The sequence below is a fragment of the Bos grunniens genome, chromosome 20, assembly GCF_055505025.1.
Source record: "Bos grunniens cultivar Pamir isolate PY7600 chromosome 20, Bosgru_T2T1.0, whole genome shotgun sequence".
NCBI classification, from domain to species: Eukaryota; Metazoa; Chordata; class Mammalia; order Artiodactyla; family Bovidae; genus Bos; species Bos grunniens.
Genome location: NC_141184.1, coordinates 15,790,868 through 15,816,294, shown reverse-complemented (window position 1 = coordinate 15,816,294; position 25,427 = coordinate 15,790,868). Strand labels below are relative to the sequence as shown.

Sequence of the window (25,427 nt, the reverse complement as noted above, 5' to 3'; positions counted from 1 at the left end):
TCTGACATCTTGAAATTCTAAGAGATTGTTCATACACTTCTCAGAAGATTGAAACATAGTCTCAAATAGAACTGTTCTGGTGGAGAATACAAAGACATGGTGCAGACTGTAAACTTTAGATCCTTACAGTCTCTTCTAAGGCAATCTTTAAATATAAATACAAGTTATCAGTGAGATTTGATGTACGAGGCAAGGCACCCAAAGCCAGTGCTCTATGACAACCTGGAAGAATGGGGTGGGGGGAGGTTGGTGGGGGTTTCGAACGGAGAGTACACATATATGCCTATGGCCTACTCATATTGATGTATGGCAAAAAAAAAAAAAAAAAATCACCATATTGTACAAGTAATTATCATCCAATTAAAATAAATAAATTTTAAAAATAAATTAAAAGCAAAAAATGAAAAGACAAAAAATAAATAAATACAGATTATCTCCAATTTTTAAACAAGTTGTGTTATAAACATTTGTAATTCAAAATCCATCCCCTTACCCCCCACCCCCACCCCCATGGAAGCAAGAGTATAAGTGAAGATTAGTTCCATTCAGTACAAATATTTCTGAGCCAATCACATGCCAGACCCTAGGCACCACCGTTAGGTTTGCAGTGGGAAATTTCTTAGGTCAGAGCACAGAAGCTTATTCAACCTATAAATGATTCTAGACACCTCTAACCATTGCTTGTAACACCTTGTCACTGAGGGAAAAGTGCCTTCTTAGTCAGAAGTGGGAATCAGAAACACATCTCTTTTTTTTTTATTTTTTGCCTTTAAAAAAAATTATTGAACTATAGTTAATTTACAATGTTGCGTTAGTTTCAGGTGTACAGCAAAGTGATTTAGTTATACATATATTCACTCTTTTTCAGATTCTTTTCTCATATAGGTTATCACAGAATACTGAGTCGTGTTTCCTGTGCTATCCAGTAGGCCCTTACTGGTTATCTGTCTTGTATACAGTAGAGTGTGGGCTGAGTGTCCTTTGAAGTCACTCTGTGATCTCTGACTTGGGTACAACCTGCACAAGAACAATGACCTACCTGCCAACTTTCCTCTTTGAAGGTAGAAGTTAATTTCAAAATTATGAAAATAGGACATAGGATGGGCTATGGTTTCTTTCCTTTGTTAAAGGATAATACAAACTAATGATGTAGGAAACACATAAGAGGCACTTTAAAAAAACAAATTTTATAAGTTGAAAATGGAGTGAAAGTGTTATTTGCTCAGTCGTGTCCGACTCGTCTCAACCCCATGGACTGTAGCCGCCAGGCTCCTAAGTCCATTGAATTCTCCAGGCAAGAATACCGGAGTGGGTAGCCATTCCCTTCTCCCAGGGATCTTCCTGACCCAGAGATCGAACCCCGGTCTCCCACATTACAGGCAGATTTTTTACCATCTAAGCCAACAGGGAAGCCCCAACACAATGTTGGTGCATAACAACAAAATATATATAAAAACAGGGTTTTCCAGGTGGCTCAGTGGTAAAGAATCTGCCTGTCAATGCAGGAGACATAAGAGACGAGGTTCCATCCCCGGTTTGGGAAGATCCTCTGAAGAAAGAAACGGCAACCCATTCCACTAGTGAAATAGGGAAGGGTGGTAGGTGCTTCCAGAAACTTGCTTAATAGAAAACAATGCTTGACACATTCATTACTCCACAAGATTGAAAAGGGCAACTAAAAAGTCTATGTTTAATTTCAGTGTGTGAGTTTGAGATTATTTCCTTACCCCACCAGCGGGTTGTCCTCCAATTCAAGTCAGTTCTGTCACTCTCCGCCAGGAGACAGTGTCAGAGCCCACAGGTTAAGGGCTCATCCGCATGGCTGCCCCCACTTGAGGCACCAAAGCAAGCCTAGATTGTCACCTGGGCTTCTGACCGACAAACCGGCTAGAGGTCAGAGGTCCCAACAACACCTGTTCATAGAACTTGGAGAAACATTTTACTTACTAGATCACTGGTTTATTCTGAGCTTCCCTGGTGGCTCAGACGGTAAAAGTGTCTGTTTGCAATGCGGGAGACCCAGGTTCCATCCCTGGGTTGGGAAGATCCCCTGGAGAAGGAAATGGCAACCCACTCCAGTACTCTTGCCTGGAAAATTCCATGGACGGAGGAGCGTGGTAGGCTACAGTCCATGGGGTCGCAAAGAGTCAGACACGACTGAGCGACTGGTTTATTCTAAAAGGATACAATTCAGGAACAGCCAGATGGAGGAGATGTGTAGAGCAAAGACGTATGGGGAGAGGACAAGAGCTCTCTCAAGAGGTCACTCTTCTCAAATCTCCAAGTGTTCACAAACTCAGAGATGCTCTGAACCCATTCTTTTGGGATTTTTATGTAGCCTTCATTACAGGCACGACTGATTAAATTACTGGCCATTGGTGATGGGTTCAACATCTAGCCTCTCTTCCCTCTCCAGAAATCACTAAGGGCCAGAAAGTTCATGGTTGATTTCCTACCAACCTGTCCCCATTCTTTATACGCTCTCCAAAATTTACCTCGTTAACATAAACCTAGCCGTGCTGGAAATGGGGCTTGTTATGAATAACAAGACACTCATTTTACCCTGATGGCACAGAAGTGAAGCCATCAGGCTTTCACTAACTGAAGACTAGAGACCAAATATTATGACCAAAGATGCTCGCATTTCTCATACTGCTTGGGAAATTCCAAGGGTTTGGGGAGTTGTACACCAGAAACCACAAAAACCAAATATATATCAGAAATACACTTCTTCTTACAAATCACAATATCCTTGTAACCATAAGAGTATTTTTCAAGTTAAAATAAACAGTGTTAAAGAGATGTTGTCAAGGGTTCTATGGCCAAAAAATTTAGGAAACAATGAGTTTCAACAGGTATCTTTGCTGAAGAACTCATTAAGTGCCTTGATATAGTACTGTCTTTTATATCTCTAAAAGGTAGAAACTGTAAGAAGCAGTTTCTAAAATTTTTTGTCCCAGGGCTGGGGGCCGTTCCTGGGATGCATGAACTTTTAGGACTGAAATCAGGACTGTTCCAGACAAAGTAGGACAGTTGGTCTCCCAACGTAATGAAGCCCTACTCATAGCCTGAAAGATGCTGCTCAAGATGGATAACATTGGGGTACCTGGGATTGAGAAAAACAAGGATTGTTGCTTTCATGAAGGCAGAAAGGCTGGAATCTGCTGCTTTATCCCTGTTACCCACCTCCACCTCCAATCCTGTATGTAAGCTGGTCTTTAGTCAAATTGCATATGCTGCACCAGGATGTGGTGGACCTGAAATTGCCCTGTTTTGTAATACCCATGAGTCTATATAAGAAGGATGTCTGTGCTTTTCCTCCAGATAAACTAAAGCTTAAGAAATCTATGACCCACTCAAAGTTCTAAAAGAAGAACGCTGAAATCAGAGACCAACATTAAATCAGAAAAAGCAAATGTTAATCACTCAGTTGTGTCCAGTTCTTTGCAACCCCATGGACTGTAGCCCACCAGGCTCCTCTGTCCGTGGGATTCTCCAGGCAAGTATACTGGAGTGGGTTGCCATGCCCTTCTCCAGGAGATCTTCCCAACCTAGAGATCGAACCTGAGATTCCTGCATTGCAGGCAAGAATCTCTGATTTCTCCAGTTCACTTCTATCCGCGATGATAATTGAAATATCTAGAAGAAACCAAAAGACCAAAATAGGTAATAACTTCCTCTCAACTAAATCCTGCACTCCTGGACAATTCCTTTGCCCCTGGTTAGCTTGTTCTAACATGTTTCCCTGTAAACCGGAGCCACCGGACAGACAGAGCCCATGGCCGTCCCTCATGTTGTTCAGTCGCTGAGTTGTGTCTGACTCTCTGTGACTCCATGGACTGCAGCACACCAGGCCTCCCTGTTTTTCACCATCTCCCAGAGCTTGGTAAAAATCATGTCAAACTTGAGTCAGTAATGCCATCCAACCGTCTCATCCTCTGTCATCCCCTGTCTCCTCCTGCCTTCAATCTTTCCCAGCATTAGGGTCTTTTCTAATGAGTTGGCTCTTCACATCAGGTGGCCAAAGTATTGGAGCTTCAGCTTCAGCATCAATCCCTCCAGTGAATATTCAGGATTTATTTTCTTTAGGATTGACGGTTTGATCTTCTTGCAACCCAAGGGACTCTCAAGAGTCTTCTCCAACATCACAGTTCAAAAGCATCAATTCTTCTGTGCTCAGCCTTCTTTATGGTCCAACTCTCACATCCATACATGACCACTGGAAAAACCATAGCTTTGACTACTCTCACCTTTGTTGGCAAAGGACCTTTGCTGTCCCCCATATTCATGTACATTTCAAGTTGTCACGTCTGGAAGATCGGGTTTGAGTATGTTTGCATCAAGGGCATCCCTAAATTGTAACTTGCCTTCTCCAGTCTGGGTAGATTTGTGAGTCACAGGTTACCAGTGTTTGCACTTTGGTGGCTGGGTGCTGGCATCTGTGTGTACGTGCAAACATGCCCCATTTAAATGGGAACTTGGGCTCCATGTGAGGAGAGCAAAGCCCACAGTTTATATTCAGGACCCAGGGCAAAGCTCTCCAAACCATAGGCACGCAATTAATGTTCTCCAAAATGAATGCAATTGCATGCTTCGTTCTTGGGCTTTCATAGCTGTTTATATGATCTTGTAGCCAGTTACCAAAAATAGACTGAAATGGGGAAAATGCAGACAGATCCAAAAAAGAATTGGGTTGGTGGATCCTATGTTCTGTTTGTGGCCAAATCAGAGATCCTTTAGTGGCTATGGGGTCCCAGGACCTCAGAGGAAACCCTTTGAGAAAAATATCCCCAAATGAGAAGTTATATCATTGGCCCCAACACACTGCCACTTTACCTTTGCAAAAGTCTCCATTCTAGATTGTTATTGCAAAGCCTTGAAATAGAAGACCCTGTCACATGCAACAGATTCCCACACAGATCTGTAACACATGTTGGTCATGGGTCAAAGGAGAGGCCTTTGACTTTGACCTTCTGGGGCTTTCTCCCTAAGAGAGAAGGCAGCATTCTGAGTGATGACTTTGGGGGAAAATATGTCCTGGAGAAAATGTGTTGCAGAATGACTAGGTCATGATGCAGAATCTGTTACAAGCGTTCCATCATCAGTTCTTTTAACTCCTCTAAGAAGGAGATCCAACCAGTCCATTCTGAAGGAAATGAGCCCTGGGATTTCTTTTGGAAGGAATGATGCTAAAGCTGAAACTCCAGTACTTTGGCCACCTCATGTGAAGAGTTGACTCATTGGAAAAGACTCTGATGCTGGGAGAGATTGGGGGCAGGAGGAGAAGGGGACGCCAGAGGATGAGGTGGCTGGCTGGCATCACTGACTCGATGGACGTGAGTCTGGGTGAACTCCGGGAGTTGGTGATGGACAGGGAGGCCTGGCATGCTGCGATTCATGGGGTCGCAAAGAGTCGGACACGGCTGAGCGACTGAACTGAACTGAACTGAAGCTATAAGAAATTGAAATTGGAGGTCACAAAGGGTTCCCATTACTCTCAATAAGTAACATTTTACATATACTGACCATAGGCTTCTGGCAAGCTGCCATTAGCCAAAGACATAAGTGCATATAGACTGAGAATAATTTTCACTTTATTCCCACCCATATATGTAACATAACACAAATTATTTCCATGTTGTTTGTTAAAATAATCTTATTCCCAAGAGGTATCTATAAAGTCATGGAATTCCCTGCTCAATTAATTCAAATGTCGTGATAAGCCAGTAGTCCTAATTCATAGAGTCAGAGAAATGTGCCTGTGTGCATGCATGCTCAGTCATGTCCAATTCTTTGCAACACCACAGGCTGGCCAGGTTCCTCTGTCCATGAAACTTTCTAGGCAATAATACTACAGTGGGTTGCCATTTCCTACTCCAGGGGAATCTTTCTGACCCAAGGATTGAATCTGTGACTCTTGTGTCTCCTGCATTGGCAGGTGGAATAAGACAATTTAAAATTAAAGAATGAAACTGGAACACTTTCTAACACCATACACAAAAATAAACTCAAAATGGATTAAAGATCCAAACATAAGACCAGAAGCTATTAAACTCCTAGAGGAAAACATAGGCAAAACACTCTCCGACATAAACCACAGCAGGATCCTCTATGACCCACCTCACAGAGTATTGGAAATAAAAGCAAAAATAAACAATGGGACCTAATTAAAATTAAAAGCTCTGCACAACAAAGGAAACTATAAGCAAGGTGAAAAGACAGCCTTCAGAATGGGAGAAAATAATAGCAAATGAAGCAATGAACAAAGAATTAATCTCAAAAATATACAAGCAACTCCTGCAGCTCAATTCCAGAAAAATAAAAGACCCAATCAAAAAGTGGGCCAAAGAACTAAACAAACATTTCTCCAAAGAAGATATACAGATGGCTAACAAACACATGAAAAGATGCTCAACATCACTCATTATCAGAGAAATGCAAATCAAAACCACAATGAGGTACCATTTCATGCCAGTCAGAATGGCTGCGATCTAAAATTCTACAAGCAATAAATGCTGGAGAGGGTGTGGAGAAAAGGGAACCCGCTTACACTGTTGGTAGGAATGCAAACTAGTACAGCCACGATGGAGAACAGTGTGGAGATTCCTTAAAAAACTGGAAACAGAACTGCCATATGATCCAGCAATCCCACTGCTGGGCATACACACTGAGGAAACCAGAAGGGAAAGAGACACGTGTACCCCAATGTTCATCGCAGCACTGTTTATAATAGCCAGGACATGGAAGCAACCTAGATGTCCATCAGCAGATGAATGGATAAGAAAGCTGTGGTACATATACACAATGGAGTATTACTCAGCCATTAAAAAGAGTACGTTTGAATCAGTTCTAATGAGGTGGATGAAACTGGAGCCTATTATACAGAGTGAAGTAAACCAGAAAGAAAACCACCAATACAGTATACTAACGCATATATATGGAATTTAGAAAGAAGGTAATGATAACCCTGTATGCGAGACAGCAAAAGAGACACAGATGTATAGAACAGTCTTTTGGACTCTGGGAGAGGGCAAGGGTGGGATAATATGGGAGAATGGCATTGAAACATGTATAATATATGTGAAATGAATCGCCAGTCCAGGTTTGATGCATGATATAGGGTGCTCGGGGCTGGTGCACTGGGACGACCCAGAGGGATGGGATGGGGAGGGAGGTGGGGGGTGGTTCAGGATGGGGAACACATGTACACTCATGGTGGATTCAAGTCAATGTATGGCAAAACCAATACAATATTGTAAAGTAAAATAAACAAATTAGTTAATTTAAAAAAATTAAATTAAAAAAAAAATTAGGAGTAGAGACTCCCCTGGTGGTCCAGTGGTTAAGACTTTGCCTTCCAGTGCAGAGGGTGTGGGTTCAATCCCTGGTCAGGGAACTAAGATCCCACATGCCTTTCTAGCAAAAAAACCAAAACATAAAAAATAAACAGTATTATATTTTAAAAAATTCAATAATGACTTAAAAAATGGCCCACATCCAGAAAAAAAAAAGTTAAAAAAGTAAAAAATAAATATTGGCAGGTGTATCAAACACACGTCTTCTGCATTGGCAGGTGGATTCTTTACCAAGTGAGCCCAAAATAAGGTCGAGAAAATCATTTACTTAAAGAGCAAAAAGTCTTCCCTAGTGGATCAGACCGTAAAGAATCTGCCTGTTATGCAGGACATCTAGGTTCAGTCCCTGAGTCGGGAAGATCCCCTGGAGGAGGGCATGGCATCCCACTCCCAGTATTCTTGCCTGGAGAATTCCATGGACAGAGGAGCCTGGCAGGCTACAGGCCATAGGATCACACATAGTCGGACAGGACTGAAGCAACTTATCATGCAAAAAGAGCAAAGAAGAGGAAAATGAGCATCTCATAAATTAGTTTGCTAATCAGACAGTTTGTGCTTAATGATTTCATTGACTCTTTCTCTAATTCACTGTAAGATTATGTGCTCAGTTCACTTGTTAAAGTGTCAGCATGAAAGTGTGTTTTTTCAATGGAAGGATATTTATTGAAAGGTCACACACACACACTGCTATCCCCACCTTAACGTGCAATAGATCAGCATGAGTATCTCATGTTTTTCCCATGAAACTGGTTGTTGGTTGGCATTTCAAAATATATCTCATTTCATATCAAAGAGAGTAATACTGTCTACCTGGAAATATTCTCCACACTGGCCAAGATAAATACATTTTAAAATTCAAAAGATAAAAAAAAATTCGAAAGACGAGGGTGACATATTTTTCATTTTTGCCTTCAGATTTGATGAAAATTAAGAGCAGACTTTAGAAGCAGATACTATGATTTCATAACAGGGGCAAAAGCATTTGCAGTGAAAAGAACCCTTTGGGACGTTCTTGCACTTTGTAAAACAATGGTTAGGGTGGAATTCGTCTTTCTGCACGTCAAATGTTTAAAAACAGCTGCTTTTTGTTTGGGGGCTTTATTCCTGAAAGAAGCTTGTTCCCTCCCCCAAATTTCCTGGCATCCTTAATGGCTTTTACTCATGCCATTTGGGAAATGCAATTATGATTTCCTGATTTAGTCATTTATTACAATTTCATAAAATAAATGAGAAATTCATGTCCATCATTATGGCTCCCTGATAGAAAGGTGACTGTGACTTTCACATCTTGGCATAGGGAACAATGCTCTAAAAATATTCCTTTTTATTATTGTTCAAAACATACGGAAAACGTTTAGAATAATTTCCCTTTAGTTGAATGACAGAAAAACCTTTAAAATACTTAACCATTTCTAAGGTAGCATGTTTGGGCAGGTAGTAGGTAAGACCCTTTGGACTAAAGTCTTTCTCTTCTTTCTTGTGGCTTTGAATTTTTCTCTGCATTTGGAGCTGATGTTCATTAGAAGATTTCAAGAAACCAGATGTCACAAATGTCTGTTCAAGGGTCTGAAAATTTCAAGAGTTTACTTTTGTAGTCCTTTGCTTTGGGCTTTAAAAATACAAGCCTTTTTGAAACTAGATGTGGTTCCTAAGAGAAATACAGTAAAACAACAACAAAGCCTACTCCTACCAGTGAGATTTGTGAGTGACAGCACTTAGAAAGGTCAAGGACTTCAAGTTATAAAACAAGGTAACTTACATACACATTGTTGCATTAAATAATTTTTCATCTAATTAGGCAAATAAAAGAGAAATCAATTAAAGGTGGTTTATCTAGTTTTCAGCTAAGTTTTTGCTGTGTAGCAAATTATCTCAATAATTGTCATCCAGTCCCACTTCTTTATCCAGCTAGCAATGGTGTGAGCTAAAGACCCCCAGGGAAATCCCATTTCTGTTATAGTTTAGATTCCACGTATAAGTGATATCATGAAGTATTTGTCTTTCTCTTTCTGACTTACTTCACTTAATCTGATAATCACTAGGTCCATCCATGTAACTGCATATGGTATTATTTCCTTCTTTTTATGGCTGAGTAATATTCCATTATATATATCAAATGTAGTATATATAATATTGTTGTTTGTTGTTCAGTCACTAAGTCATCTCCAACTCTGGACTGCAGCCCGCCAGGCTTCCCTGTCTTTCACTGTCTCCTGGAGATTCCTCAAATTCATGTCCATTGAGTTGATGATGCTATCTAAACATCTCATCCTCTGCTGCCCTCTTCTCATTTTGCCTTCATTTCCCAGCATCAGGGTCCTTTCCAATCAGTCAACTCTTCACATCAGGTGGCCAAAATATATATGTATACCACATCTCCTTTATCCATTTATCTGTCAATGTATGTTTAGTTTGTTTCCATATCTTTGCTATTGGGAATAGTGCTGTTATGAATATAAGGGTGTGTATATCATTTTGAATTACAGCTTTGTCCAGATATATGTCCAGGAATGAGATTACCAGATAATATGGTAACTCTAATTTCAGTTTTTGGAGACATCTTCATACTGTTCTCCATAGTGGGTGCCTTTTTTTTCTTTTTCCCTATTGGACACAGGTAAAGGCTTTCCTCTTCTTGCTATTCCAAAGCCTTTGACTCTGTGGATCACAATAAACTATGGAAAATTCTGACAGAGATGGGAATACCAGACCACCTGACCTGCCTCTTGAGAAATCTGTATGCAGGTCAGGAAGCAACAGTTAGAACTGGACATGGAACAACAGACTGGTTCCAAATAGGAAAATGAATACATCAAGGCTGTACATTGTCACCCTGCTTATTTAACTTATATGCAGAGTACATCATGAGAAACGCTGGACTGGAAGAAACACAAGCTGGATTTAAGATTTCCGGCAGAAATACCAATAACCTCAGATATGCAGATGACACCACCCTTATGGCAGAAAGTGAAGAGGAACTAAAAAGCCTCTTGATGAAAGTGAAAGTGGAGAGTGAAAAAGTTGGCTTAAAGCTCAACATTCAGAAAATGAAGATCATGGCATCTGGTCCCATCACTTCATGGGAAATAGATGGGGAAACAATGGAAACAGTGTCAGACTTAATTTTTGGGGGCTCCAAAATCACTGCAGATGGTGACTGCAGCCATGAAATTGAAAGATGCCTACTCCTTGGAAGGAACGTTATGACCAACCTAGATAGCATATTCAAAAGCAGAGACATTACTTTGCCAACAAAGGTCCATGTAGTCAAGGCTATGGTTTTTCCAGTGGTCATGTATGGATGTGAGAGTTGGACTGTGAAGAAAGCTGAGCGCCAAAGAATTGATGCTTTTGAACTGTGGTGTTGGAGAAGACTCTTGACAGTCCCAACCAGTCCATTCTGAAGGAGATCAGCCCTGGGATTTCTTTGGAAGGAATGATGCTAAAGCTGAAACTCCAGTACTTTGGCCACCTCATGCGAAGAGTTGACTCATTGGAAAAGACTCTGATGCTGGGAAGGATTGGGGGCAGGAGGAGAAGGGGACGACAGAGGATGAGATGGCTGGATGGCATCACTGACTCGATGGACGTGAGTCTGGGTGAACTCTGGGAGCTGGTGATGGACAGGGAGGCCTGGCATGCTGCGATTCACGGGCTCGCAAAGAGGTGGACATGACTGAGCAACTGAACTGAACTGAAAGGCTTTCCTGACAGGCTGGATGGCAGAGTGAGAGAAAGGGGAGTCTGGGATGACTCCAAGGTTGTTAGTCTGAGCAACTGGAAGGCAGACACAGTCATTAACAGACTTGGAAAGAACTGTGATAAATTGGCTTTTAGGGAAGTGTAGAAATTCAGTTGTAAATGCTTTAAATTTGAGATATCTTTTAGGCAGTCACATGGAGATGTTAAGTAAGCACTTGAAGATGTAGGTCTGCTCTCCTAGACTGAGGAGAGCTGTCCAGGTTAATTTTATCTGGGAGTCATCAGCATATAATGATGTGTGTGTGCATGTGTGCTCAGATGGGTCCAACTCTTTGAGATCCCATGGACTGTAGCCTGCCAGTCTCTTCTGTCCATGGAATTTTCCAGGCAAGAATACTGGAGTAGGTTACCATTTCCTTCTTCAGTGGATCTTCACCCAGGGATCAAACCCATGTGTCTTGCATCTCCTGCTTTGGCAGATAGATTCTCTACCACTCTGCCACCTCGGAAGTCCAATATAGATGGTACTTAAGGTCATAAAACTAGATCCCATCTCCACATATGAGTGACACAGGGGGAGGAGAGAAGAGGTTCAGGATGCAGCTCTGGGAACCTCTGATCTAACAGGTCAGAGAAGAAAGATTAAAATAGCCATGGAGGCTGAGCAGGGAGGAAAATGAAGAGAGTAAATGTTCTGGAAGCCAAAGGAAGAAAGTCTTGGAGAAGAGATGAAACTGCACCAAATGCTGCTATAGATGAAGTAGGTGAGAACTGAGTGTCAACCTGGGGTCTAGGCATGGGGAGATGCTTGGGGACCTTAACCAAAGAAGTCATGGTAGAAGGTGGAGCAGAGACCTCTAGCAAATTTAGAGTGAAGGGTAGGAGAGAGACTGAAGACAGAGAGATCAGACAAACATTTGTTTTTGTTGTTCGGTTGCTCAGTTGTGTCTGAGTCTGTGACCCCATGCACTGTAGCATGCCAGGCTTCCCTGTCCTTCACTATCTCCCGAAGTTTGCTCAAACTCAAGTCCATTGAGTCAATGATGCCCTCCAACCATCTTCTCCTCTTGCCGTCAATCTTTCCCAGCATCAGGTCAAACATTATGAGGACTTTTGCTGTAAAGGAAAGAGAAGTGGGATGAGGCTTGCAAGAGGGGTGGAGCTAAATATGCTGGTAAAATGGGTCAGTGGAGAGAAAAGTTGACGAATAGAAGAGAAAAGGAAGAACCACTGAAGCATGTCCATGACTGATGAGAGAAAGTGGCTGGGCTCTTGTGACCAAAGGCAGGTGCTGCTATTTAATAAAGGCACGGAGATTTCATCTAGAAAGAAACTAGGGCAAAGGCGGGCCGGAAGGACCACAGCTGCGGCTCAGGCCCCCTGCTGAGTCACCTGGGTTCCGAAAGCCCAGAGTCAGCAGTGACATTGAAGGTCACCTTTCCTGAGTTGTTTGACCTTCAGACTCACCCAGCAGGTTGGGAAGTAGGAGCCGCATATGTGGGGGAAGTAGGCACTGGGAAATGAAAGGACAGAGATCCAAGGGATCCTGATCAATGAGCAGACAGGCTGAGAAGTGCAAGTGTGAGACTCTCACTGCCGGAGTGGGGACCTTATGAGCGATTCTTATAAGCTGTGTGACTTGAGACACATCACCCAACTCTTCTAAACTTCTGTTTGTCCGTCCGTAAGATGCTTATACTAATGGCATCTCCCTCACTGGGTTAATTTGAGGATTCAACAAGATAATCCATGTGAAGAGTCTACAGGCCATGGTAAGCACGCAGTAATGCGCTAATACCACAACTGTGATGCTGGTTGTGTTTATTTACAAATTTACTGTTTTTAAAGTGAAATTCACAGAAATAGAATATTTTATAGTCACATAAAATGTAAAACTAACCCCATTAGAGTGTACAATTCAGCCACATTTAGCATAGCCACAGTGTTACACAACCATCACCTTTATCTGGCTCCAAAATATTTTCATCACCCCAAAAGAGGAGCCTATACCCACCAAGCAGTCACTGTCCACTCTCTTCCTCTCAGCCGCTGACAACCACCAACCTGCTTTATGGCTCTACAAACCTATCTATTCTGGATGTGTGAGATGTGACACTTTGTCTTCTTTCCTTCACCTAGCTTAAATTTTCAAGGTACATCCATATTGTAGAATCAGAACGCTATTTTCTTAGCGGTTGAACAATATCCCACTTTATGTATAGGCCACATTGTGGTTACCATTCATCAGCAGAAGGATAAGGCTGTTTCCTGCCTTTTGGCTACTGTGAATAATATTTCTATGAATATTTATGTGTAGGTATTTGTTGGCCTAACTACTTTTAATTCTTTGGAGTGGGTACCTAGAAGTAAAATTACTGGTTCATATTCCTATCATTCTGATAGCAGAAAACAACACTTTAGAAGATACAATTTTCGCTAGTTCATTTACTACAATCTCCAAAGGCCAAGGGGCCAGGTTACACTTTTCTTTGCATACTCAGCACCTAACACAATGCCTAGTATTTAACGAGAGCTCAATAAATGTTTAACTCTGCAGAACTGTCATCTTGGAAACAGATTATTTTGTAATGAACTAAGGTATAAGATGAGAGAAGAGGGACTTCCCAGGTGGCCCAGTGGCTAAGACTTCATGTTCCCAATGCGGGGGCTTGGGTTTGATCCCTGGTCAGGGAGTTAGATCCCACATGCCACAACTGAGACTCAGCACAGCCAAATAAATGAGAAAAAAAAATTTTTTTGAAAAAAAATGAGAAAAGCAACCTAACAAAATCTCTTTGTATCTTGAGATCTCTTTTATCTCCTGGTCCATTGTATGGTTCTGTAATCCATAGTATGAAAAGCACGTGTTTATATACCCTGCCTTATAATATGGACACACACACAGAGCATATGTAGCATAGGAAAGCACTTTATTACGTTTTTATGAACATATTGTGAGAACTATCATTTAATCCTCCTGTATGTGAATTTCCACATTAATAATGACATATTAATTTCTTGTCATAACTGAGGCAGGGCTTTCCTCCTGGCACAACTTTACATGCTTTTTCTCTACTTTTGCCAAGAGAACTGGAGGTGCAACTGTAAGTGTTGCTTCCTACTTAGTGCTTTATTTTTTTTTAATATTTGTGGTAAGTCACTTCGGTTGTGTCCAACCCTTTTTGACCCTGTGGCCTGTAGCCCGCCAGGCTTCTCTGTCCAGGGGATTCTCCAGGCAATGATATTGGAGTGGATTGTCGTGCCTTCCTCCAAGGGATCTTCCCAACACAGGGATTGAACCCAAGTCTCTTTATGTCTCCTGCGCTGGCAGGCTCGTTCTTTGCCACTAGCGCCACCTGGGAAGCCCTTTTTAATATTTATTTGTATTTAATGATTCATTTGGCTGCACCAGGTCTTGGTCGCACATGCAGTATCTTTAGTCACAATATGTGGAACATTGTTCCCGGCTCAGGTATCAAACCTGGGACCCCTGTATTGGGAGCTTGGAGTCTTAGCCACTGGACCACACTTTTTCAAACATTTAAAAACTACAGAAGCCATTCTTTGCCCAAAGATGATATAAAAACAAGAAGAGGGCCAGACTTGACCCACAGCAGTAGTTGCCAAACACTCACATATTCCAGACCATACCATACTGTGCTATACTTATACATGTTACAATTTTAGAATGAACTTGAATTACCTTTTAATGAAAGGGTTAAACTTACACATTTTCATAGAAAATACACCTTGAAAATACATCTCAGGACTGTATGCATTCAGATTACAAAACGTAAATTCATGTGACACGTGCTGTCAAGTTGCGTCTTGATTCTATGCCTTAGAAATAGAAATAATAAAAGAAAAAACAGAGATGCAACTCAGAGAATTTGGGAAATAGAGGAAGGAGACAGGCAACTTTGAGAGGAGATAAGAGGATGAGCCCCAGGAGGACAGAAACAGGTAAAGGGAAGGCAAGTAGGGATAAATATGCAGAGGCAGATTTAACCAGAAGTCCAGAAGCAAAGAGCCTCTTGATGAAGGTGAAAAAGCGGGCTTAAAACTCAACATCCAAAAAACGAAGATCATGGCATCCAGTCCCATCACTTCACAAATACAGGGGGAGAAAGTGGAAACACTGACATATTTTATTTTCTTGGGCTCCAAAATCACTGTGAACGGTGGCTGCAGCCATGAAATTAAAGACGCTTGCTCCTTGGAAGAAAAGCTATGACAAACCTAGACAACATAATCACTTTGCTGACAAAGGTGTATATAGTCAAAACTATGGTTTTCCAGTAGTCATGTACAGATGTGAGAGTAGGCCCATAAAGAAGGCTGAGCACCGAAGAATTGATGCTCTTGAACTGTGGTATTGGAGAACACTCTTGAGAGTCCCCTGGACTGCAAGGAGATCAAACCAGTAAATCCTAAAGGAAATCAATCCTGAATATTCATTGGAAAGACTGATGCTGAAGCTGCAATTCTTTGGCCACTTGATGCAAATAGTCAACTTATTGGAACAGCCCCTGATGCTGGGAAAGATAGAGGGCAAGAGGAGAAGGGGGCAACAGATGATGAGATGGCTGGATGGCAGCATCGACTCAGTGGACATAAGTCTGAACAAACTCCGGGAGATGGTGAAGGCCAGGGAAGCCTGGCACTATGCAGTTCATGGGGGTCACAGAGTCCAACACAACTGAGCGACTGAACAACAACAGCAACCAGTCTTAGAGGAACAAGGGGCAGGAGAAAGTGGTTTGGGGCACTTGATAAACATTCCAGATATGAGCGAGAAAATACCATTTTGCACTGAAAATAAGAAAATCAGTTTTACATTCTTTGCTTAGGAGTGAGAGCCAAAGAGCAGCAGACCTCCTGGCCTGGAAGAGATTTTCGAAAGACTGTCTTAATGGCTTACTTTTGTTTTTGCTTTTCTTCAAACCTCTGGAGGCCGACTCCTGTTCTCTCCTGGCAGCTCCAGCAAGACTTATTCACTGTGACTTCTGATCACAGTTATGGACATGAACTCCCTCTGCTTTAATTTGCGTTCACGTCCACTAATTTGGTCCTCCACAAAACTGACAAAAAGCCTGGCGCACGTTCCCCACGATAAGACCTTACATTTTTCTCAAGGTCGTCACTGAGCCTCCCTCAGCCTGTTTTTCTCCAGGCCAAACAATCCCAAACCCCTGGACCTTTCCTCACCGAACTAACTGCATCCTTTACAATATTTTTGTGTCTCTATTCTTCACATCCTTTTTTAATAGCAGGAGCAAACAAGCAAACCAAAAAAAGTGTTTTCTAGCAAAGTTTGGACTAAGGTGAAACACTTAAAGGAAGAAGACACACAAAGAATTCTCTAAACCATTCCTGTTTCACTTCTAGTATCTCAGTATCACGGGCTATAGCATTTCTGAGGAGTTTGTTGTTGTTTAGCCACTAAGTCGTGTCCGACTTTTTGCAACCCCGTGGACTGCAGCACGTCAGGCTCTTCTGTCCTACACTATCTCCCAGAGTTAGATCAAATTCATGTTCGTTGGGTCGATGATGCTATCTAATCATCTCATCCTCTGTCTCATTTTATAAACTGAGCCCACTCCACACAGGCTGTTTTGCCACTAAACATGTCTCTGTGATCATCTCAACAGCAGCAGCGGTGCTAGTGATGTCTAACTTTTTCACCTACGGGCTCGTCAACGCACATCTAAGATGTGTACCAGGTGAGTAAGTGAATGTTAACTGCTCGCTCTTGTCTGACTCATTGCAACTGCATGGACTGTAGTCCCCCAGGCTCCTCTGTCCAGGAAATTCTCCAGGCAAGAATACTGAAGTGGGTAGCCATTCCCTTCTCCAGGGAATCTTCCCAACCCAGGGATCAAACTCAGGTCTTCTGCATTTTGGGCTCTTTACCATCTGAGCCACCAGGAAAGTCCCCAACTAACCATCACTCACTCATCAGCAGCCTAAGTTGTAGGTCAGTCCTTACCCACAGTTAACAGCAAAGCACATGGGGTGGGGAGGATCTGGAAATTTGCTGAGAAGATCTGGCTCCCGAGTAGTGAAGCCTGCAGCTGGCTCTCTGAATTCCCACTCTTGAGATGTTTCCAGCGCTGTATTCCCTATTCAGTGTCTCTGTGGATTGTAATTAACGTTATCTCTTTTCATAGCTATTTACTAAATTTGTATTCCTCAGCGAATATTTGCTTCAGCAACACTCCGGATTTATCAAAGTCATTTCCAAGTTTATGCCTGCTCTCCATCTAGAGAATTAGCAACTCTATCTAAATAAGTAACATCTGCCCTTTTGGCCAGAATATTTTCATTATCTTCATTCCTAATAACAAACACTTTTTTAAAAGTTGAAACTAAAAATTATGGACATGAGAAACAATAAGAGCTGACACTGTGTGCCAGGCATTGCTGTAAGCATGTTCATCCCTTAACTCCTTTACTCGTCTCTACAGCCCCAAGAGGTGAGTACTCCTGTCCTCTCCAGTTACAGACTGAGGCACAGGGAGGGTGAATAACTCACCCAAAGTCACTCAGCTGGAAATCTGGCCCCACAGCTTTACAAGTAGACTTAGATTCAAAAACTGTTCTGTGTATATCTTGTTGCCAATTCTCTTTTAAACAAACAATTCCTTTATCATAAGGAATTTTGGGGGAGAAGATTGGATTGTTTGCCAAATGTAGTTTACCCATTTTTCTGCTAATGGTAATTTAGATTTCTAAATTTTTGTTATTGGAAAGAAAAAACTATTTTTTATTTGTATTGTTAGGGGATATATATAATATACATATAAAGATATATAAATATGTTATATATGTGTATTTACATATAACAATATATTATATTACATATAATATGTATGTAAATATATAAAATATATTTAAATCTTTATATATATGATATATGTATGCTGCTGCTGCTAAGTCGCTTTAGTCGTGTCCAACTCTGTGCGATCCCATAGACGGCAGCCCACCAGGCTCCCCTGTCCCTGGGATTCTCCAGGCAAGAACACTGGAGTGGGTTGCCATTTCCCTCTCCAATGCATGCATGCATGCTAAGTCGCTTCAGTCGTGTCTGACTCTGTGCGACACTATGGACAGCAGCCCACCAGGCTCCTCTGTCCACAGGATTCTCTAGGCAAGGATACTGGGGTGGGTTGCCGTTTCCTTCTCCAATGATATATGTATAAATATATATTATATATATATATATATTATATGCTGGTATGTACCTCACTGAGCTAGTGTGAGGATTCAATAATTATTATAATTCATGGTACATAATTGGGCATTATTGCTGAATAAATGTTAGCCCATATGCACGAGATGTGCTGAGGACATGCTACAGATTCTGAAATGGGTTTAAAAGCTCAGCATCTTGTATCTGCCTTCAGGACTAACGGAAGACATGGAAGAAAAACGGAAGGTAGAAGGTGGTTCAAACATGTCTGTACCAAGTGGAACATGTGAAGCGCAGGTTCCTCGAGGCTGCCATAGGAGGCAGCCAGCAAGAGGATAGCATCAGTGGCATCCCGAAACGGAGCCCACCATCCAGAAGCATCTGGACAATTTTTGACTGTCCCAACAACAGGATCTCTTCCTGCCGTCACACGTTTAATACAAAAGCATGATGTTGACACACAGCCAATCAGTAATCACTGGAATGAAAACCAGCGTAAACAGAGGACATCAGTAACGTGTTTATAGGGTGAATTTGGGCGAGTTCCTTGGCCACCCTCAGTCTTCATTTCCTCTGAGGACATCACTGTCCAATAGACGTACACCTTTCACACTAGCCACATAGTGTTACATTTTCCAGTTGTATTAAAGAAAATTAAAAAGAAATGAACAAAAGTCACTTGAATAGTGTACTGTTTAACCTAGTATATCCAAAGTAATATTTCAGCATGCAATCAATAATAAAAATTTATCAATGGCATATTTTACATGCTTTCTTTCGTAGTAAGTCTTTGGCTTGGTATGTATTTCACACTTAGAGCACATCTCAATTAAAAATGCTGTGGGTTCAATAGACGCATGTGGTTAGCAGCCACCGTTTTGGATTACGTTAGTCTAGGAAGGCACACCTAACTCTTAGGAAATAACTGATCCTAACGATAGACTTTAGGGACGGGGACAATGACAAGGATGAAAGCTCTATGCCATTGGTCCATGTATGAAAACTTTAAACACATCAGTAAATGAGTTTTTCTTTTTTATTTAAATTTATTTATTTTTAATTGGAGGATAACTGCTTTACTATGTTGCATGGGTTTCTGCCATATATCAACATGAACCAGCCATAGGTATGCATATGTCCCCTCTATTTTGAGCCTCCGTCACAAGTAAATGATATTTTATCTTGCCATATAATAAAAGAGTAAAAATTTAAACTTGGATCCCAGGAGGACTTCTATCAAAAGGAGGCTCGCATAAAGAGCCCTCAAAGAGGCTAAGTATTAGGTAAATGAATGTGACCTTCAGCTGAAAAAATTGAGTTGGTTCTCCTTAAAAGGGAGCTATTAGGCTATCTTCGATTTCTTTCACCGGCATTTTGTAATTTAGCAAAAATCTGTATGAGAATGTTCATAGCAGCTTTATTCATATTAGCCAAAACCCAGAAATAAGCCAAATGTCCTTCAGTGGGTGAATAGTTGAACAAAGTGGGGAATGGACACATCACGGAATACAACTCAGCAGTGAAAAAGAGTAAACTGTTGAGATACACATCAATTTGGATAAATCTCAAGGGAAATTTGCTGAGTAAAAAAAGTTCATCTCCGAAAGATGACATATCATATGATTCCATTTACACGTTTTCAAAATAACACAATCATGAAGCTAGAGAACAGGTTTAGGGGTTGCCACCAGGTAGGGGTTGATAGAGGAGAAGTTGGGTGTGGGTATGAGGAATAACATGACAAATTCGGTGCTAATGGCACAGTTCTGTATTCTGATCACAGCTGTGGTTACACAAACACCCACACATGTGATAAAACTGCACTGAACTTGATACACACACATGCACACAGCCACACAAATGAATGTTTGTAAAGCCAGTGAAAGTTGAATGAAATTCTACTGATTGTCGCAATTCAGCTTCTTGGTTTTGCCAGTGTCCTGTGGTCATATAAGATGTAACCATGATGAGGCTAAGTGATGAGTAAGTGGGACCTCCCCATTTGCTTTCAATTTCCCATGAACCTATCATTATCTCATTTTTTTTTTAAGTACATGTTGGTACTTTTTAAAAAAGGTACTTCCCTGGTGGTCCAGTGGCTAAGATTCTGTGCTCCTACTCTAGGGGGCCTGGGTTTGATCCCTGGTCAGGAAACTATACCCTACATGCCACAGGTAAGTGTTCACATGCTCCCATCAAAAGTCCTCAATACCACAACTACAAGATTCCTCATTCTGCAATGAAGATAGAGGATGCAGCATGTAGCAGTTAAGACCTGGCACAGCCAAATAAGTAAATAAATAAAAATAATTATTTTTAAAAAGTACATGCAGGAAGAAAAGATCTTTAGGAAAAGCAGGAGTTGCTTGGCAAAGCCAGGTTCTACAGATAGTGGCTCAAGTAGCAAACCCAAGAATGGGCCTCACAGAAGCCCGGAGAAAAAGAAGACACACACCAAACATCTATACCTGAGATCCAGAAATCAACGACAGGGCACAAGGAGAGAAATGACCGGTTTTGTACAAACCCAAACAATTCTGATCCCAGACCCCAGTGCTCCAGCTACAGAAGTTTGGTGGTGGTGGTGTAGTCCCTAAGTCGTGTTGGATGCCTTCCAAATCCACAGAGTATGCTCTGAGGCCTGAAGGAGCCAAGTTGCATGCTGCCCATCATAGGATGATGCAACATCTAATTTAAAAAACCCACAATAAAGTCATGGCAAGGAAAGGCAGTTATGAAACCTATACAATGTGATTGTTTTTCTGCTTTCATTATAAGACAAATTTAACCTGTTTCTTTTGAGGTCCCCTATTCTTTCCAAGTGTATGTCAAAACATTGCTTTTTCAATTGGATTATCTTATCATTTTCCTAATGGCAAAACATTCTTAGATTTGAGGCTTAAATGTTAGTCTAGTTAAAACTAAACCCTGAAATTTTGCAAACAGAATGGTTTGCATTGTTTGGCCTGTGCACTTTCTGACCACTAGAGGGCTCCTTTTATTCTTGGTAGTAAAAACCCGCCTAGTAATCTTTCGTTAGCAATTTACAAACAGCTTGGTGGTGTTGAGCCTCGAATTGATCCTGTTGAACTGTGGCGTTGGAGAAGACTCTTGAGAGTCCCTTGGACAGCAAGGAGATCCAATCAGTCTATCCTAAAGGAAATCAGTCCTGAATATTCACTGAAAGGACTGATGCTGAAGCTGAAACTCCAATACTTTGGCCATCTGATTTGAAGAACTCTCATTTTAAAAGACCCTGTTGGGAAATATTGAAGGCAGGAGGAAAAGGGGATGACAAAAGATGAGATGGTTGGATGGCATCATCAACTCTATAGACATGAGTTTGAGTAAGCTCTGGGAGTTGGTGATGGACAGGGAGGCCTGGCATGCTGCAGTCCATGGGGTCGCAAGGAGTCAGACACAACTGAGCGACTGAACTGAACTGGTGGTGTTTAGCTGTAAAGTCATGCCCCACTCTTTTGTGACCCCATGGACTGTAACCCACCAGGCTCCTCTGTCCATGGAATTATCCAGGCAAGAATACTGGAGTGGGTTGCCATTTCCCTCTCCAGTGTATCTTCCCAACCCAGGGATCAAACCTGTGTCTCCTGTATTGGCAGGCAAGTTCTTTACAGTTTGAGCCACAATGGAAGCCCACAAACATCTTACAAAGGAAAAAAAAGAATTGATAAACCCAGTGGCCCATCCAAATACCAAGACTTGAGTGACTATACAGTTTTGGGAAATGTGGAATTTATGGAAAACCGCTGTGATATATACTTCAAAGCTCAGTTTCCTATTTTTAAATTTGGCATTCTACCTGGTGGAAAGGAGCCAGCCACTTATAAAGCATGTTCATGCTTTCATTTCCCAGTCAGTGAATGAAGTAGAGCCAAGCACCGTCTTTATTTTTGTTCGCTTTATTATTAACATATCAAGTTCAGCATATTGCTGTGGTTCAATAAAAGTGCTATGATCAACAGCCCCTTATTCATTATTTAAGATAAGTCTGTCCTGCTAGAAAATGAATCTCCTTAAGTATATCCCCTAGGCCCACGCTCACCCCTGCTTATAGATTTCAGCCCATTTGATTTTAAAACAAATGTTTGGGAAGAAAGTCTCATATGTCTCCCAGGATGCAACCCAGAGTTTTAGAAGAGAGTTCAGAGTCCAGCTTCCTAGAATGTTGGAAGAAGCTTTGAAGAAGACGTGTAGACTTGGAAGCATGTTCTTGTTTTCAGGATTTGCCTGGTTCATCCTCAACCCTACCTGGGGTTGCCCTCTCTCCAGAGGGGCCTCTACTAAAATTTAGGTCCTTTTCCTCTGTTATTTGACTACTTATGACAGCTATTGGGTTCAAACGATAGATACCCGAGTAAGCCAGAAATTGCCATTATTTATCGAGTCATCGCTCAATTTAGAGAGCTCTCCACATTCTATTAACATTTTGCAAAACACATGCATGAAATTGAAGATGTATTTCTTGCTAGCCATCAGTCCCAAAGTTTCCTTGTGAGCCAAACTGAAAAAGTTTTCCATCAGACTTTTTTTTTCTTAACTCGAAAATAAAATTAAGAACCAAGTTCATGAATATCCTCCACCTGTACCTCTATTAGGATGGACCTAGGATTAGCCATCCCGGCCCCCATATTCACCTTCTTTGTGAGAAAAACCACAGCAGCAGGCACCTTCTGTGTCCGGCCTTGCTTTGCCTCCAAAGTTAAAAGGGAAGAAGTCATGAGGAGGGTGGGGACAGAGGCCAGGGCTGAGCCTTATCTGGAGGGGAGCACGGAGATGCTGGTTCACTCACAATGCTGCCCCCGGGTGATGTGCTGTGAGTTAAGCCAGACAGAGGGGATTCTGGGAAACATGACCAAGATTTGCTTTGGGAAGATGGAATATGGATAATGGTGCGAGTTGCTCAACAACGTGTATGTACTTAGTGCCACTAAACTGTACTGTTAAATATGGTTAAAACAGTGTGTTTTATGTGACTTTCACCACAACAAAAAAACATTTAAAAAATAAAAATGATTTGCTTTGGGGAAGCATGGTCAGGTTAAAAAACATGGGCAAAATCTGTGCCCTGAATGGTTACAACTCAGCACTTTCACTGCCGTGGGCCTGTGTTCAATCTCTGATTGGGAGACTAAGATCCCATAAGTGAGCAGCTGGGCTGAAAAAAGAAAAGAATCTGCAGCCTGTGCTAAGGTCACCAACTAGAACCCTGAGTTCCAGGTTTAAGACCTGACTCTCATGGGGTTTGATGAGCGTGTTTGTGTTGCACGTTCCTGGGTGCAGTGTGTGATTTCTTAGAGGTTACTGAGTCCATTGTACAATAAAAGGCACCAGGCCCCGGAGCCCCCCTTGCAGGAACGGTGAACACCGCCGTGTAAGCCACACCTTTAGGCAGAAAATTAGGTCACTGGGGGCCAGAGCTACAGCCCAGATCTGGCTGCAGGGAAGACTGTGATGATGCTGGCGACAATCTTGTGTGGCTTCCGCACAGGATCCAGTCCTCCCCGGCTGGGGCCTCCACGGTGGGAAGAGAGGACAGCGGGTTTATCAATCATTCCTTTCTGGACTGCTTGCTTTCCGTCCATAAAGTCTACGAGACCTTTCTGTGTATGCGTGTGAGTGTGTGCCATCTGTGCTCCTAGTTGCCTAGTCAACCCTCTGAAGAGCTGTTGCCAAGGCTGGAATCTCTGGGGAGGAAAGGGGGACAGAACTGGGGCACAGTGTGCAGAAGAGGCTGCTGAGGGGACAAGGCAGCGAGATAAATACATCACTAGCCAAGCAGCAGGGGTCCCCTTCGACCCCTTCAAATAACAGACTCTCAGTACCAGAATGTCCTCAAGGTCATCTGAGGGACCACATGACCACATGACCATCCAACACAAGACCTCAAGATTTTTCCTAAAAGGTATTTAGACAGAGAAAGTAATAATTGTTTCTGTGGAGGGGTCTCAACATTGCAAGAGAGACAGCCATTTTTATCTTGAGAAGTTCTTTAATGGACACGGGACAGTGAACGATTTGCCAAAGATGACAGAAAGTCTACCAAAAATCCAAGTGTTTTTAACTTTTCACATATTTTCTTTTTTAAAGAAATCTATCTGGTTTCTTTGCAATAGGCTGTAGTTTGTCATATTTATGAGATTTATTTTCTTATTGGACCAAGAGTTTGCTGGGGATGGGGAAAAAAGGCTTATGGAATTTTTAAGCTCTACTCAAGCAGTTAGGGTTATTAATTCCCATGAAGAAAAATATTTTTTTAAAGAACTGATTCACTATATTATAACCTTGTGAAAAAACAAACCAAGGCCCTGAGTATGAGAAGGAAGTGCAGAGAATTAGTAATGAATAGGTTGGAAGGAGGAGGGGCCGGCAGTTATTAAGCGCTCAGTGTGGTTAGAGATTATCTCATTGTATCCTAACCAGAGGTAACCCCATTTTACAGATGTGGAAACTGAGGCATGAAGATAGTAAGTAAATCGTTTTGAGTTCATACAGATAATAACGTGATAGATCAAAGATTAGAACCTAGGTTTATTAAAAACAAAAAAGGCTTCCTGCTCCACGCACTAAGATGGAAAGAAAGCTAGCTCAGATATGGGGGTTATGGGAGTGGGGAGGGAGTTGTTCTAAGTTTCAAACCCAGTTCTCAGTGGTTGATTATATGAGTGTAGGAAAAATGGCTGCATTCATCTGGGGCTCTGCTTCCAGAGAGATTAAGGTCTTTAACAACAGGCAAGGTGCAAATCTATCACTTTTTGGATAAATCTATCACTTTTTGGGGGGCTTCCCCAGTGGTTCAGTGGTAAAGAATCCACCTGCAACGTAGGAGACACAGTAGACTCAGGTTCAATCCCTGGGTCGGGAAGATCCCCTGGAGAAGGAAATGGCAACCCACTCTGGTAGTCTTGCCTAGAGAATCCCATGGACAGAGGAGCCTGGTGGGCTACAGTCCATGGGGTCACAAAGAGTCAGACATGACTGAAATGACTTACCATGAATGTGTTCTGTCCACTTTGATGATGCAAACCAACCTAAGATGTTTTAGCAGATTCTAGCAACTCCCAGCCCCCCATACAAACACATCTGAACCGTGTCAGTGATGGAGGAGAAGGGAGCATATGGGATCTGAGAAGTGAAGTGAAAGTCACTCAGTCATATCT

At 41.9% G+C, this 25,427-nt stretch overlaps 1 long non-coding RNA gene across 2 annotated transcripts in view; it reads left to right on the top strand.

Moving 5' to 3' along the window:
* LOC147350131 (uncharacterized) overlaps positions 1-19,008 on the top strand; it is a 104,520-nt gene extending 85,512 nt beyond the window's left edge. For both annotated transcript variants that reach the window (XR_015149177.1, XR_015149178.1), the window contains 2 exons: positions 16,709-16,780; positions 18,464-19,008. This is a non-coding gene — a long non-coding RNA (uncharacterized LOC147350131). The remainder of the gene's footprint in view (positions 1-16,708; positions 16,781-18,463) is intronic.
* Positions 19,009-25,427: the final 6,419 nt, after the last annotated feature.